Source organism: Pistacia vera, unplaced genomic scaffold, assembly GCF_008641045.1.
Source record: "Pistacia vera cultivar Batoury unplaced genomic scaffold, PisVer_v2 Contig269, whole genome shotgun sequence".
NCBI lineage: Eukaryota > Viridiplantae > Streptophyta > Magnoliopsida > Sapindales > Anacardiaceae > Pistacia > Pistacia vera.
In genome coordinates, this window is record NW_022196078.1 from 212,717 (window position 1) to 226,098 (window position 13,382).

The window sequence follows — 13,382 nt, forward strand, 5'->3', positions numbered from 1 at the left end:
GGCTTGACGATGGGTATTCGTGGTGGTTGGCGGTGACAGATCTGAGTCGTTCGTCGGTGGTTGATGGTGACAGATCTGAGTCATTCGTCAGTGGTTGTAGTGGGGTTGTGACGATCCTTTGGCAACTGTAATGGTAATGCAAACTGACGGTGGTGAAGCAGTGAAGAAGCTGGTTATGCAAACTGAAATGGTGAAGTGAAGAAGCAGTGAAGAACCTGGTAAAAAAACTGAAATGGTGAAGTGAAGAAGCTGCTAATGCAAACTGAAATGCTGAAGTGAAGAAGCTGCTAATGTAAACTGAAAAGGTGAAGTGAAGGAGCAGTGAAGAAGCTGGTAATGTAAACTGAAATGGTGAAGTGAAGAAGCAGTGAAGAAGAAAAGTGAAACCGTGAAATAAAAGAAGGACTGAAACTGTTGTAATGTAAACTGAAATGGTGAATAGGTGAAGTGAAGAAGTAGTGAAAGAAGAAAAGTGAACCCGTGAAATAAAAGGAGGACTGCAAAAAAAATTCAAACGATCATAAAGATGTCAGGAAAGTGTCAAGATAATATTTTCAAGATTCTATTGTGTAAATATTCAACCAAACGCTATCTCCAAAATCTGGTTGAAAATATGGATAAAAATATCCTACCAAATGCACCCTTTGATTTTAAATATTATATAACCATATATTTATGGTGTGTTTGAGACCAATAAGTAATTCCATTTGTTAAGTTCAAATTAAAAACCCATGTTTAAAATAAAGATTATGACATTATAAAATTTATATTGTTTTGTTTTTCTCACTTTTCCTTTGCCAAAAACCAAATTATTTAACCGAATAAACAATATATAATAATCACCATTTAATTTTGCCTCTAATAATTGGTCTATTGCATTTAAAATCAAAATATTCAATTTTGATGTTGCGATGAAATTTTGTATTTATGCGAAATAAAATCTAATTTTTAAAAACTCATTTTAATGGTGAGGGTTTTGTTGCATGTATTGTCTCATTTCAGTGGTGAAAGAACCAAATTTGTTCTCTAGGGAGGTCAACCTTGCTTTTGGGTTTTTCTTTGGCGGTGGCTCCTCCCTCCCCTTTGGAGAAGGGCACCCTTTCTGTGCACGATGGTTGCTTTTTGTATTGGACGCGGCAAGGGAGGCGACTCCTCTGTATCTTACCTCATCAGCTTGTGGTCCTCACTTCTGAAGGTTGTTAAGCCATCCTCTAGGTTTAGCCTTTCCTTAGTGATGTTATTGGCCATGGTGGCGTATTTGCGAACGAAAACACAAGAAATCAAGATGAGAATGAAAATTCCTTCTTTGTCCCCACAAACGACACCACCTGTTAACGCCTGAAAATGCCATGGGGCGTTACTGAGTACAGGGTGATTAGGGCTAGTAGTAAGATGGTGTTCAACTACAGTTCTTGGGTGGTTTCAATGGTAGTTCTTCTCTTGGAGCTATTGTAATTTCTGCACAATAAAGGGAGAATGAGGTTAGAGGCTCAGGCCAACGAGGGTTGTCATCAACATGGGCTCTCCGATACTCAAGTTAGCAAGGAGTTCAGTAGGACCTCAATAATGATGATAACAATGAAGTCATAGTAGAGATGAAGAAGTTGAATCAGAGAGGTAGGGTTGTTAGTCGAGCAGAACTGCTCGCGAGCCGGCTCGGCTCGACTCGAAAAAAATTCGGCTCATTGTTGTTATGGTGACAAAGGTGTGTGTGTGTTGCATCAGTTTTAGACTATGAACTTTTGCTGTTGACTATGCTAGCTCTTGCAATCCATATTGCATCAGCTTGAGGGAGGATGTTACGATCAGCAGCAAACCTGTAACATTATAAGACACCATCAATTAAAGATAATCACATTCCAAAGTCAAATGAACGACTAAGATTCATGAACTCTTCAGCATTCTACATGCTGTAATGGTGCTGACATGTATAAGTATAAGGAGTGCAACTTGCATTGCCACTTGCCTCACCACTTGCATTGCCGACTTGATTCTATTACAATAGTTGCCATTCTGTTATACTTTAGAACTAGTATAAAAGTAGACTGCACGTGTATTACATTGTAACTTTTACCAGATTTTTAATAAAAAAAATTTTAGCAGTTTCTTGCTTTGTTTTTCTGTGAAATTCTTGTTTGTTTTCCTGGAAAGTTTTACGACTTTCCTTTCTCGATTGTAAGACTTCTTCATGGTATCAGAACTCTTTAATTGTCATTAACATGGATGATCTTGAAGATTTATCCAACTCTAAGAGCAAGATCAAAATGACAGATTTGGAAAAATTAATTCATAATAACAATTAGCTGAAGAACTATTAGTGTATGCCCTAGGAACCAATCGTGTTGTCGGTTTAAGGCCATTATATCTTGTAAATGTATTATGAATAAAAGAAAGTGTTCTTATTTCACATGTTGATTTCTACTTCATTTATATTATAATTAATAATGCATGTGAAATGTCCGGATGACACGGATCTTCAAAAGATCAGATCATCGAAGAATTCCCTATGCAAGTAATGTTAATTGGGCAATAACATTGCATAGTAGGCATGTTGAATGTCTCCATTGAACATCATATGATGGTATTAGTGTTGGTGATTATAAAAGGTATGTCACTAAGACATTAGCATGGATAAACAGTTAGTAAACTATTTATCGAAAACGATCGATTACGATGAATCACATGGACGTGGTCAATGATGCATCGTAGGTTCGTGCTAGTGTACCACTGATCCTTAGACCTAAGACATCACAGTTGAATTCAACATAGGATGCATATGGTCCATATGGTGTATAAGCACGAGACTAATCATGTCTTGTGTAATAAGCCGGTTTGGTCATATGTTATTCATGTGCGAGGACAAGTGATAGTCAAGATGAGATTCGTTAACTCAAAATAGTTCAATCTCAAGTTCCTAGACGAATGTTAATAAATATTGGAAAAAAGAAATCTCTGGCCAGAGTATAATGAATGTAAAATGAAAAGTAGTTTCATGTTGACGCGTTCCATTGTATCGATTGACAATTAGATTAAAGATTAAGTTAAGGGTTTTGACATACCATGAACCATTCTTAATCGGTATTAGATAACGAAGAGATTTTACTACACGGTACGTACGATCAGAATAGGTTCATTGGAGTTTACACTTCATAGTGGTTTAAGGGTTATGGAACATTGTTAGACGTCTACCATAATCAGTGGGAGTTTCGATTATAAAGAGTTATAATGAAACATATCAGAAATTGGGCCCACGGCTAGATCACAATGAACCAAAATGGTCACACATAAAACCAAGCTTAAGAAGAGAGAGTAATAGATATCATTGATCGGATTAATGATGTTCAAACGTAAACAGTTGCATCCGAAATAGTGTATTGGTGAGAAATGATTATCCATGGATAGCTAACACTAACCAAGGGTAATAAGGATTTATTAAATATTATTATTGAATTGGATTCAATGATGGGGACAAAAGTGCATTGGTTTTATTCTAAAGAGTTAGAATAATTAATATAATTAAAATTGGGCTAATTATGAATTAACCATAAAACCAAATACTTGACATAAATGCTTTTTCCCAAGATTAATTTTAAATTATTTGAGGACCTCCCAAGACAATTTAAAATTACACTTTGTGCCATGGTATATAAACCAAGTGTTATACCATTTTCATTCAATTTGCAATAATTGAAAACAAAAGGCACTCTCTCACTCTCTCGGCTCTCTCTCATCTTTGGCTTGGGTAGATTACATTTTGAGTTTCTTCATTCTCTTTTGAAGAATCTAGACTCCAAGTTTCAACATCAAGCATTTAATAGCAAAGGAGTAGGTAATGTACTATTCTTTTTCTTTAAAAATTGCCATTGATGTTATGTTTGTTTTCTACCTTGTATCCATCATCTTGTTCATCCATTTTACACCATTTCCATGTCCAAAATGCATAAATCCCAACAAGAACTTCAGATCTGGAAATCCTAATAATTTTTGTAATTACACCTCCATTAAGTTATAATCTCCTCATAGAAATAAAATTGATTAGTCACTCCATTATGACTATAGAGAGGTTTTACTGGACATTGGTTTTGGGGGGTTTTTAAGTCAGTCAAAACCAATGTATAAAAAATCTAGTAAATAATGATTTTATAACACTTCAAAACCAGTTTAATTAAAAAGCCCTCAAAACTAGTTGAAAAAAAAACTCCCAAGTAAACCCTAAGGGTCTGCTTGGGAGTTCTTTTTTTCACTAGTTTTGGGGGGTTTTTAATTAGACTGATTTTGAGGTGTTTAAAAACCATTACTTGCCAGATTTTTTATGGACTGGTTTTGATTGGTTTAAAACCCCCCCAAAACCAGTGTAGTGTATTTTTGAGGGGTTTATAAAAGACCCCAAATCGGGGTGTTTTGGCTGGTTTAAAAATTTTATCCCAAAAAGACCCCTTTCCACTATTATTCATATACAATAATCCCTTTGTTGGTTTAAAAATTTCTTCAAACCCCATTCAATCTTCAACTTTTAGATGACTGTTACAATGCTTTTGAATATTTTATCTTAGGCTTTCTAATCCTTCATTAGAGATATGAAGGTTTTTCTTTCTTTCTTCTTAATTTTCCCCTTCAACTTTTTGTTCTTTTAATCTGGTAAACTCCTTTGCAGGCTGTATACAATTTAATTGCATTTTTTTACCAGTTGTTCTACAAAATTAGGTGGTTTTTCCTCTATTTGATTCTTTCTATATGCGTTTAAGTGATTAATTGAATCCTTGTCAGTTTGTTAAATAAAGATTGTTTTTTATGGCTTTACTTCACTGATTGAAGAAAAGAACAAAAAGCTATTTTTTAGAAATGTTGTTGCGCCTGTTATATTGATAATTTGCGAAGTCCAACATTGTGGCAACATATTTATTCTCTTAAAATGACAAATTTCGAATGATTGTGTGATGAATTAAATAATATACAATGAAAGAACTTACAAATAAATTAAACTTGGAAGGAACTTTGATACTAAGTATTGGTAATTGAAAAAAAAAACTCCCAAATATTGGTTGAAGTTGGGGTATTTTTATGGGTATATATGTAAATTTATCATTTTAAAAAACTGTCAGAACTGCTGGAAAATAAACTCCTAAGCATAGGTTGGATGTTTTAAAAACTGTTACTAAAAATCTCTCAAAATCGCTACGGTGGTTTACCTTCAAAATCGCTACGATGGTTTACCCTCATAACCAGCATCATAAAACTCCCAAGCAAACCCTAAGGGTTCTAAATGGAGAAAGGCGACCAAGGAAGAGAAAAGTTTATCACTTCCCATCGTGGTATGGAAAAACAAGCAGTGGGTGAGTAGGGAATGGCTTTGGGTCTTTTCCTGCTAGCCCCCACATGGTAAGTCAAGGGCGATTAGGAGGGGGGCGATGGGGTGCTCCTAGTCGCCCTATAGAAGAGAATGGGCGAACAGGGAGTGGCCATGGATAGCTCCTTGCTAGCCTGAGGTTGCTCCCTCCTTGTGCCAACAGGAGGTGCATGTGGGTGGCCTCTTGTTCGCCCACCACAGGGAGGTATTGGGTGAACAAAGAGAGGCCTCATGTCTCCTCTCGTATCGCCCAACCTTGCGTCCAAGTGGGCGACCAAGAGGTGGCTAAATGGGCCACCTCTTCATTATTTGGTGTTCGAGCAGGATAGGCTTCCAATCTCACTCCTGCTCGCCCACTAATATTATTTTCCCTCAACATGTTATAGTTCAATATTTCCAGATGAGAAGAAGACCAAAACAAAAAGATAAGAAACTAGTAACTCCTCAATTGCCTTCTTCCTTCGTAAAATTGATAATTATGATAGTAGCTAGCAACTAGTACAATCCACATTGATTGGTATTGATATTAGACTATTCATTGGATTGAAAATGTTATTGGAACTGCATAAATAGCATGAGGAGTGTATGGAAAAAGGCAAGAACATTAGACTACGAGTACATTGAGTTATAAAAAAAAAATAAAAAAATCTGATATTATATTGGAGCTAGCTTATAATTTTGGCAGTAGGGTGCGTTAGCTTTCTTGTCTTGATGAGCACAAATTCATCTGCAAAAAAAGATTGAAGCAACTAAAGGAATTAAAGCTCTGCAATAAGTGGGGCAAATTGCGCAATTTCATCTCTGTAAAGGAGAAATGTGAAGTAGTAGAATTTGATATTTCAAAAATGTGGTTTCTGCAGAGTTCCAACTAGGAGTCTACCTAGATTATAGATATAGACATTCTTGTTTATGGCAGTAGAAGCATGGAGAATGCTTCTACAATGGGGGACATCAGATGCTAATTCTTGTTGGCATTTGTCAGGCAATCTGCTTTAGATGCTCTTGTGCATGTTCAAGAGAAGACCCTAGCTAGGTTTTAAAAGAGACTTGAATTATTTTCATTCATATATCTAGTTCTGATTTGATTTGGTTGTTCCACAAGAAAAAAAAGTTTGAGAAAAGTAACCATCATATAGAGTTTAGAAAATTAGGGGAATAAAGGGAAATTGATATGTTTAAAAATTAATCAACTGTCAATGTGTTGTATATACAATTTTATTCGTCTCAGAGATTATTTTTAGGGCACAACTAAGAGCAAAAATTTGATATTAGTTGCAAGTTTGATTCTTTACGAAACATTTTCAACATTTTATAAGATTTGAATTATTTTTATTGATATTTTAGTTTTGAGGTTTGGTTGTTTCATTAAAAAAAAAAAAAAAAAAAAAAAAGAAGTTGAAAATTAGCCATCATAGAGTTTAGAGAATTTGGAGAATAGAGAGAAATTTTGTTCAAAGATTGATTGTTAATGTGTAATATAATTTTAGTTGCAAGTTTAACTCTTTATGGAACATTTTCAACATTTTGTCAAGAGTAAGTTTTATTATTTGATTGTCAATTAAAGAAGAGAAAATGATAAATAAATAGATTTTAAACACCACACATACATAATATTAGGTTTGGGTTTGTATAGCACCGTTACAAGATTAAATCGGAAGTAAACACGAAATCCTTCGAAATAGGAAAACAACTTGATCTTCGATGATAATTCTAGAGTCCATATCTCATGATATTTTCTTGCCAAAGTTGAAATTATCCTTTCCAAATTTACTGCACAATCGTCAATTATCCTTTCCAAATTTACTGCACAATCGTCAATTTATCAAAGCTTAAAGGAAAACAAATCCGAATAGATCCAAGTTCCATCTATCATATATATTTTATATTATATTAAAAGGGTAGTATTGTAAATGTAATCATTAGGTTTTGAGCATTGTACATGTATGTACAAATATATGCTGTATATCATTGCTAACTCAATAAACAATGAAGTTTTTTTCGGCTCATTTCTCATAACTGTTTTCTGCATTTTTCTCATGTCAAATTAACACGATTTATATTTGATATTTTGTTGATATGGTATTTCTAATAATTCTTATTAGAATAAGAATTTGTAAAATTGACTTGACTATTGAGATGAAGATGATGAAATAATACACCAAATAACAATCTAGTCAAAATTCTGAATACAAAGAATCTGGGTCGATTGTTAATGCCAACAATTGCATAAACCCAGTTATCTATAATCAAGTATTTTCAAATTACTTCTAAAATTTTCTCAGATATGCCGATACTATTGCTAGGATTTTGCATATATTATACCCTTCTTGCAGTTGTAGATTACACATTACTACTAGCCATGTGAAATTGTGTCTTAATTTGTAATTAGTATCGATCTTTTCCCTGCAAATTACATATATCATAAAAATAACGGTATTGATTTTATAATATATATGTTTTGCAATCTCATCAATGTAATATAATGTAATCTATGTTATGCTTTTTTGCTCTTTCAATCATTTACTCAATATCATGTTCATAAAATCACCCTCTAAACAATATGTTAACTCATAATTGTAGATGCAAAAAATATACCGTCATGAAAATAGGGTATGATCCCGTGAGGTTGAGGCCACAGACAATCTGCTAGACTTGCACATATGGAAGGACAAGCATGAAGCTCACGAAAAACACCGGGGTGGTGTTTGTCTAGGCATTCCGACGCTCAAGTCAGTAAGGTTGAAAGAAATTATTTGATAAGAATTAAGGAGAAGAATGATTACCAAGAGTCTTTTCGAAGGCTAGGACTACGGCGAAGGCGTCGGGTTCTTGGGAACAAGAACTTTAGGAGCAAATAGATGGTATTGAGTAGTCTAAATTGACTATGGGAGATTCCCCCTTTTATGAGAGGGCAGATTTTTGTCTATATAGTGAACCCAAGGGATTAGAATCCTATTAGGACACTGAGTCCTATTTTGGGAGATAGTCCCTATCAGGAAAGAAATATCATTTTTTGCCTTTATCAGATTAAGTTTAATAGTTTGAGGGAGATTCAAAATCTCCGTAGAAGGGAAATAGAATATGATTCTGATTTCCTATTTATGGACTATTATAGGCTAATGGGCTTGAACTCAGTTTAGCTTAACTTGTAGGATAGCCAAACTTATAGAGTGGGTATTTACAAGGTGATTTTAAGCATAGGCCCAATCGGGATTAGGCTGAGGCCTTGGGCAGTGATATGTTTATTTCGTTATTGGGCCCCGTTAGACCCAAGATGATTTTTGGCCCTAACAGTTAGCCCCCCACTCTCTAAGTTAAAGAGTATTTAGCTTAGATAGTGGATTTAATTGAATGATTGCAGACTGAGTAGATCAGTGCTAGCAGCACGTTAGGTCGGATGAACCATTGTTTGGAGAAAGTTCACTCAACCAACATGAGTTAGGAGGAGTTTGTTCGACCAACCTAAGTTGGGAGGTATTTGTTCAACCAACTTGAGTTGAGAGGAGTTTGCTCGACCAACCTGAGTTGGGAGGTATTTGTTCGACCAACCTGAGTTGGGAGATAAATGTCGACCAACCTGAGTTGGGAAAAATTTGCTCGACCAACCTGAGTTGGGAGAAGTTTACTTGACCAACCTGAGTTGGGAAGTGAATGCTCGATCAACTTGAGTTGGGAGGTATTTGCTTGACCAACTTGAGTTGGGAGGTATTTGTTTGACCAACCTGAGTTGGGAGGTGAATGCTCGACCAACCTGAGTTGGGAGAAGTTTGCTCGACCAACCTGAGTTGGGAGAAATATGGATGTTCACTCGACCCACTTGAGTGAGGAGGTTGAGTATCCTGGAGAGTATGTTGTTCCTTCCGTAGGTGTAAGGATGTGTCCTCACTCGGTGCATCGAACTAAGTGAGAGGATATGAGACACATCCTATGAAGGTGTCCTCACTCGGTGCATCGAATCGAGTGAGAGGATGTGAGACATCCTATGATGGTGTCATACTATGGAGGTGTGAGTCGGAGTGAAGTTTACAAGTCCATGAAGGTGTTTTGGCTTAATGGAGATGCAAAGTGCCAAATGAAAGTGCTTGTATGGAGATGGTCTTTGAAGTTGCAGGATGCGCACATGAGGTTGTTGATGTTCGTTTAAATGTGACTTTTTCCTTTCAAGTGTTGCCACGCATGCTTGTTGAACTGAGTGGAGCATTTGACTTGGACTTTTGAAGAAGTGATACAAAGGTACCATTAGTCCGCTCGGCAAAACTCACGTAACCAAAATGAAGAAGTAGCCGTAGCCTTGAATAAAGATGTTTTAAACAGAGGTAGAGTTATAGTCCCACTAGAATGATCGCCGTCATTCAACTCCAAATAATCCTCATGTGTACTCATCTAGAACAAACCGAATGGAAAAGAAAAGACCAAATGGAGAAATAACCAATGATCACATGGTGTTATGCATGGCATGCGTGTCAACAAGTTGAATAAGCCAAATGGAGAAACAAAGAGTTGAATGGAGAATAAAATGCATGGGATGCATGTGCTAGGCAATAAGCCAAATGAAGAAATAGAGAGCCCAATGGAGTTGATCTGAGTGAAAGTGTTGAGCAGAGTCACACAATGCTGGGTAGTGTTATGCCCACTAGTTCACTCGGCTTGTGTGGCAGAGTGGAGATCATAGCAGCGAATGATCATATTGGTCCACTCGACTTGTCTGACTGAGCGGATATTACAACCATTGAAGGTCACAATAAGTCCACTTAGCTTATCCCGTTGAGTGGAGATGAATGACTTGAATGGAGGTGACTGAGCCGTATGAGACGATAAATGACTTGATGTTACTCTTGGGAGTCCATGTTGTGCTGAGTGAAGAATGTGGATTTGTTCACCTGGTGAGGTAGATGCTGTCGTAGATCAAATATATGCAGAAGCCGGAGGAAAAGAGGTTGTGTCAAATGAAGATTACTCTTTTAGTACATTGACCGAGTGGACGATTGAAAGAGTGACCGGGTGAGTGGTGGTTGCCGCCACATTGTATCCACAAATACTCACTCGGTTATTAATGCCAAGTGGGGTTTTTGATGTTGTTGGTAACCCTCATTAGCCGAGTAAAGTTGGTTGGAGCCGATTCGAATGCAGATCAGTATCAGGTAGGTAGATATTTCTGTATATGCTCTAGTAAGTGTGTAAAGCCGAATGACTTGTTATTCATGCAGGCAGGAGTCTTTTATGATAAAAGCCCTTCCATCACATGAAATACTCGTATATCTATCCCTAGAAGAATCTTTGACGGATACTGTATATGCCCAAGTCAATGCAAAGTTGCGAACATTTTGGGAAGGCCTTCGTGAGTTTGGAAGACATCAACTGGTGGAGGCAACATATTTGAATTTGACTTGAGGGGATTAATAATTGGCGGTAGCATAATAACTCCACTTTATGATGAAAAAATATTCATGTTTGCTTGTAAAGGAGTACCCACATGTTGTTGTTGTTGATCCGGCTTAAGGACCGATTGTGGGTGCGGTAGAGTCATGGATTGTGTTGGATTGTCGAACGAATGACTACTAGTTCTTCTGAAGACTAGAGAGAGAGGTTGATTGGGTCAAAGAAAATCGCATAACAAATGATGATTGCATACCTGATTTCTGAGAAGACTACAACTAATCAGGCTATAAGTTTTTCTACTGTCGTTGTTGCTGTGAATGGTAGTTTACTTTGTGTGCTTTCGTCTTTTTGTTACTCTCAATGGCTACTGAAGTATTGTTTTGAGCAGCCCATGTTGGATCCAACAAAGCATAGCTAACAACACAGTTTAGTTCAACCAGCGACCCTTTCCCATCAGCGAGCCACTTACTATCTTTTATAACACATGATGCCTCCGCACAAAGTTGTAAGTGAAATTCTTGAGGAAGCTGAGCCAATAGGAGTTCGCAAGCTCGAATTAATAAGTAAGACAATCGTTGGCATGTGTGACCGCTTTTGGCAGCAACGCTGGAGGTGTTAATCCCTGAAACTGAAGGAGTTGATCTGCTTGCTATCAAGGAATCTGTATTATCCCCCGAAAGGAGATTCTGGTAAAGCTAAACCTTCTCCCATACTGCTTAAAGCTCCACGTGGACCATTGCTCAATGATTGTTGTTTCCAGAACCGAGTATATGTTCCAGGATCCTGAATTTGATAAAAATACTCCTTTGACTCTCAGAAGCATTTGTTGGTCCAAGGTAAGATGTTGTCAGAGTCTTGTTATGAGTAGCACATACCAAAGCATCTACCATTAACCTAGACTTAAAGTTGCTATATAGGTATACCATTATTCACAAGACCCAATAAGAGAGTAGCAAAATAGTCCAAGGGTGGGCACATGGCAGGATTTGGTGAACTAATAATTTGCAAATGACTCAGAAAAAGGAATTTTGTTAGACCAAGCTAAGTCGAGTGGTAGACATGGCTTGCCGAAAAGTGCGAGAAGCAATGAACTTGCAAGGGGCCAAAAGAGATCCATAACTTCAATGGATGAGCCAATGGAGTCATATGATCCGATTGGAAGCACATGGCCGACTAGAGAATATGCATGAGTAAACAACTTCAATTGTTTACGTGAGAGCTATCAGGGGCACCAATGGGAGAAAGAAACAAACTATAGTTGGCGGTAGAGGGGGTAGAGGGTTTACACGCGATAGAGAGAGTGAGGATTTTGTGACAGGTGTGCTGGAGATTGTGATAGCAGAAGAAGTCGAAGTAGCTTTGCGAAAGCTAAGTGAAGGTTAAGAAGCTAGTGTTCCAAATGATAAGCTAGAAGAGTTCGTTGGTGATGAAGACGACGTAGGCGAAGGTTAGGCTTGATTAGAATAGAATGTTTGATTGACTGGTTTTTGAAGAAGAGGCAGCGAAGTTGGTTAAGTTTGGTTCAAAAGAAAGAGAGAGCAAAGAAGGAGGGAGAGAGAGAGAGAGAGAGAGAGGGAGAGAGAAAGAGTGAATAATGATAATAATAAAGACTAAAGGGAGAGAGAGTGTGTGTGAATGAAAATATGGATGGGATTGCAAGAGGATGTTGGTATCGATAATAGAAAGTGCATGAGCGACTCATTTTCAAAGGGAGAATAGATGGTTGCCATGTGGGCGCAATAGTTGGTGCAATGGAAAGGGTTTTTCACGCGTGTCATTCACCAGGAGTGCCAACTTTCATCTTGTTTTTTGATGGTGGAGAAAAGGGTAATTGGTTTGTGTTTGACGGTTTCTAGTACTTGGCTTCAAGCGAATTTTGAGAAGGTTTACAAAGTTTTTTCTTGTTTTTCATTCTGGCTTCTTGAAAGTTTCTCATAAAGTGGATTTGATACATCCAACCCTTTCCATTTGACTCCTCTTTGCTTGGATACTATGGTGGGACCGAGCAATAATTTCTAGTAGGTGCGGTTTCTTTGATCTGCTAGTCCATCTTGAAGTGTTGATGGAGCCGAGTGAAACCCCTGGGCTGCTTTCCTGAATGTTGGTTTAGTGGTCAGAGTTGAGAAAAAGTAAAAGACTCGATTGCCCAACTTAGTTGGCTGAGCCGAACAAGTTTACTAATATTGGAATTGAGCAGACCAAAAGGACTAGTCGAATCACATGTTGAGTAGAGTGCTTGGGGGAAGTGGGTGGGCTTTTCGTTAAGGGACATACACGTTTTAGGTGCTCTCTGCTTTTTTTGACTCGGTGAAGAGGGCTGGGCAGAGCGGGACAAAAGGAGGTTAGAGGTGGCACTACTTGGCACCTCACTCGGTCAAGACGACCGAGTGAAATGAAGAGTTTAGTGGGAAGATAGAAAGAGCAGGAAGGCGAAGGGAGTTGCGAGGAGGGAAGAAGTAGTAGGGAGAAAAAAGAGTTTGAAGAGAAGAAAAATAATAAAGGAAGAGATTGATTGTCGGATTATGAAGCCCACGTGGTGATTGTAGATGATGGTTAATGTGAAGGCGTTTGGGAGTTTCTTTTGGTTTGGGTGGAGTGGTTTGTGGATTTTCTAGGTGGCCATAAGATATATGACCGTGTCGAGTAAGACTTTTAG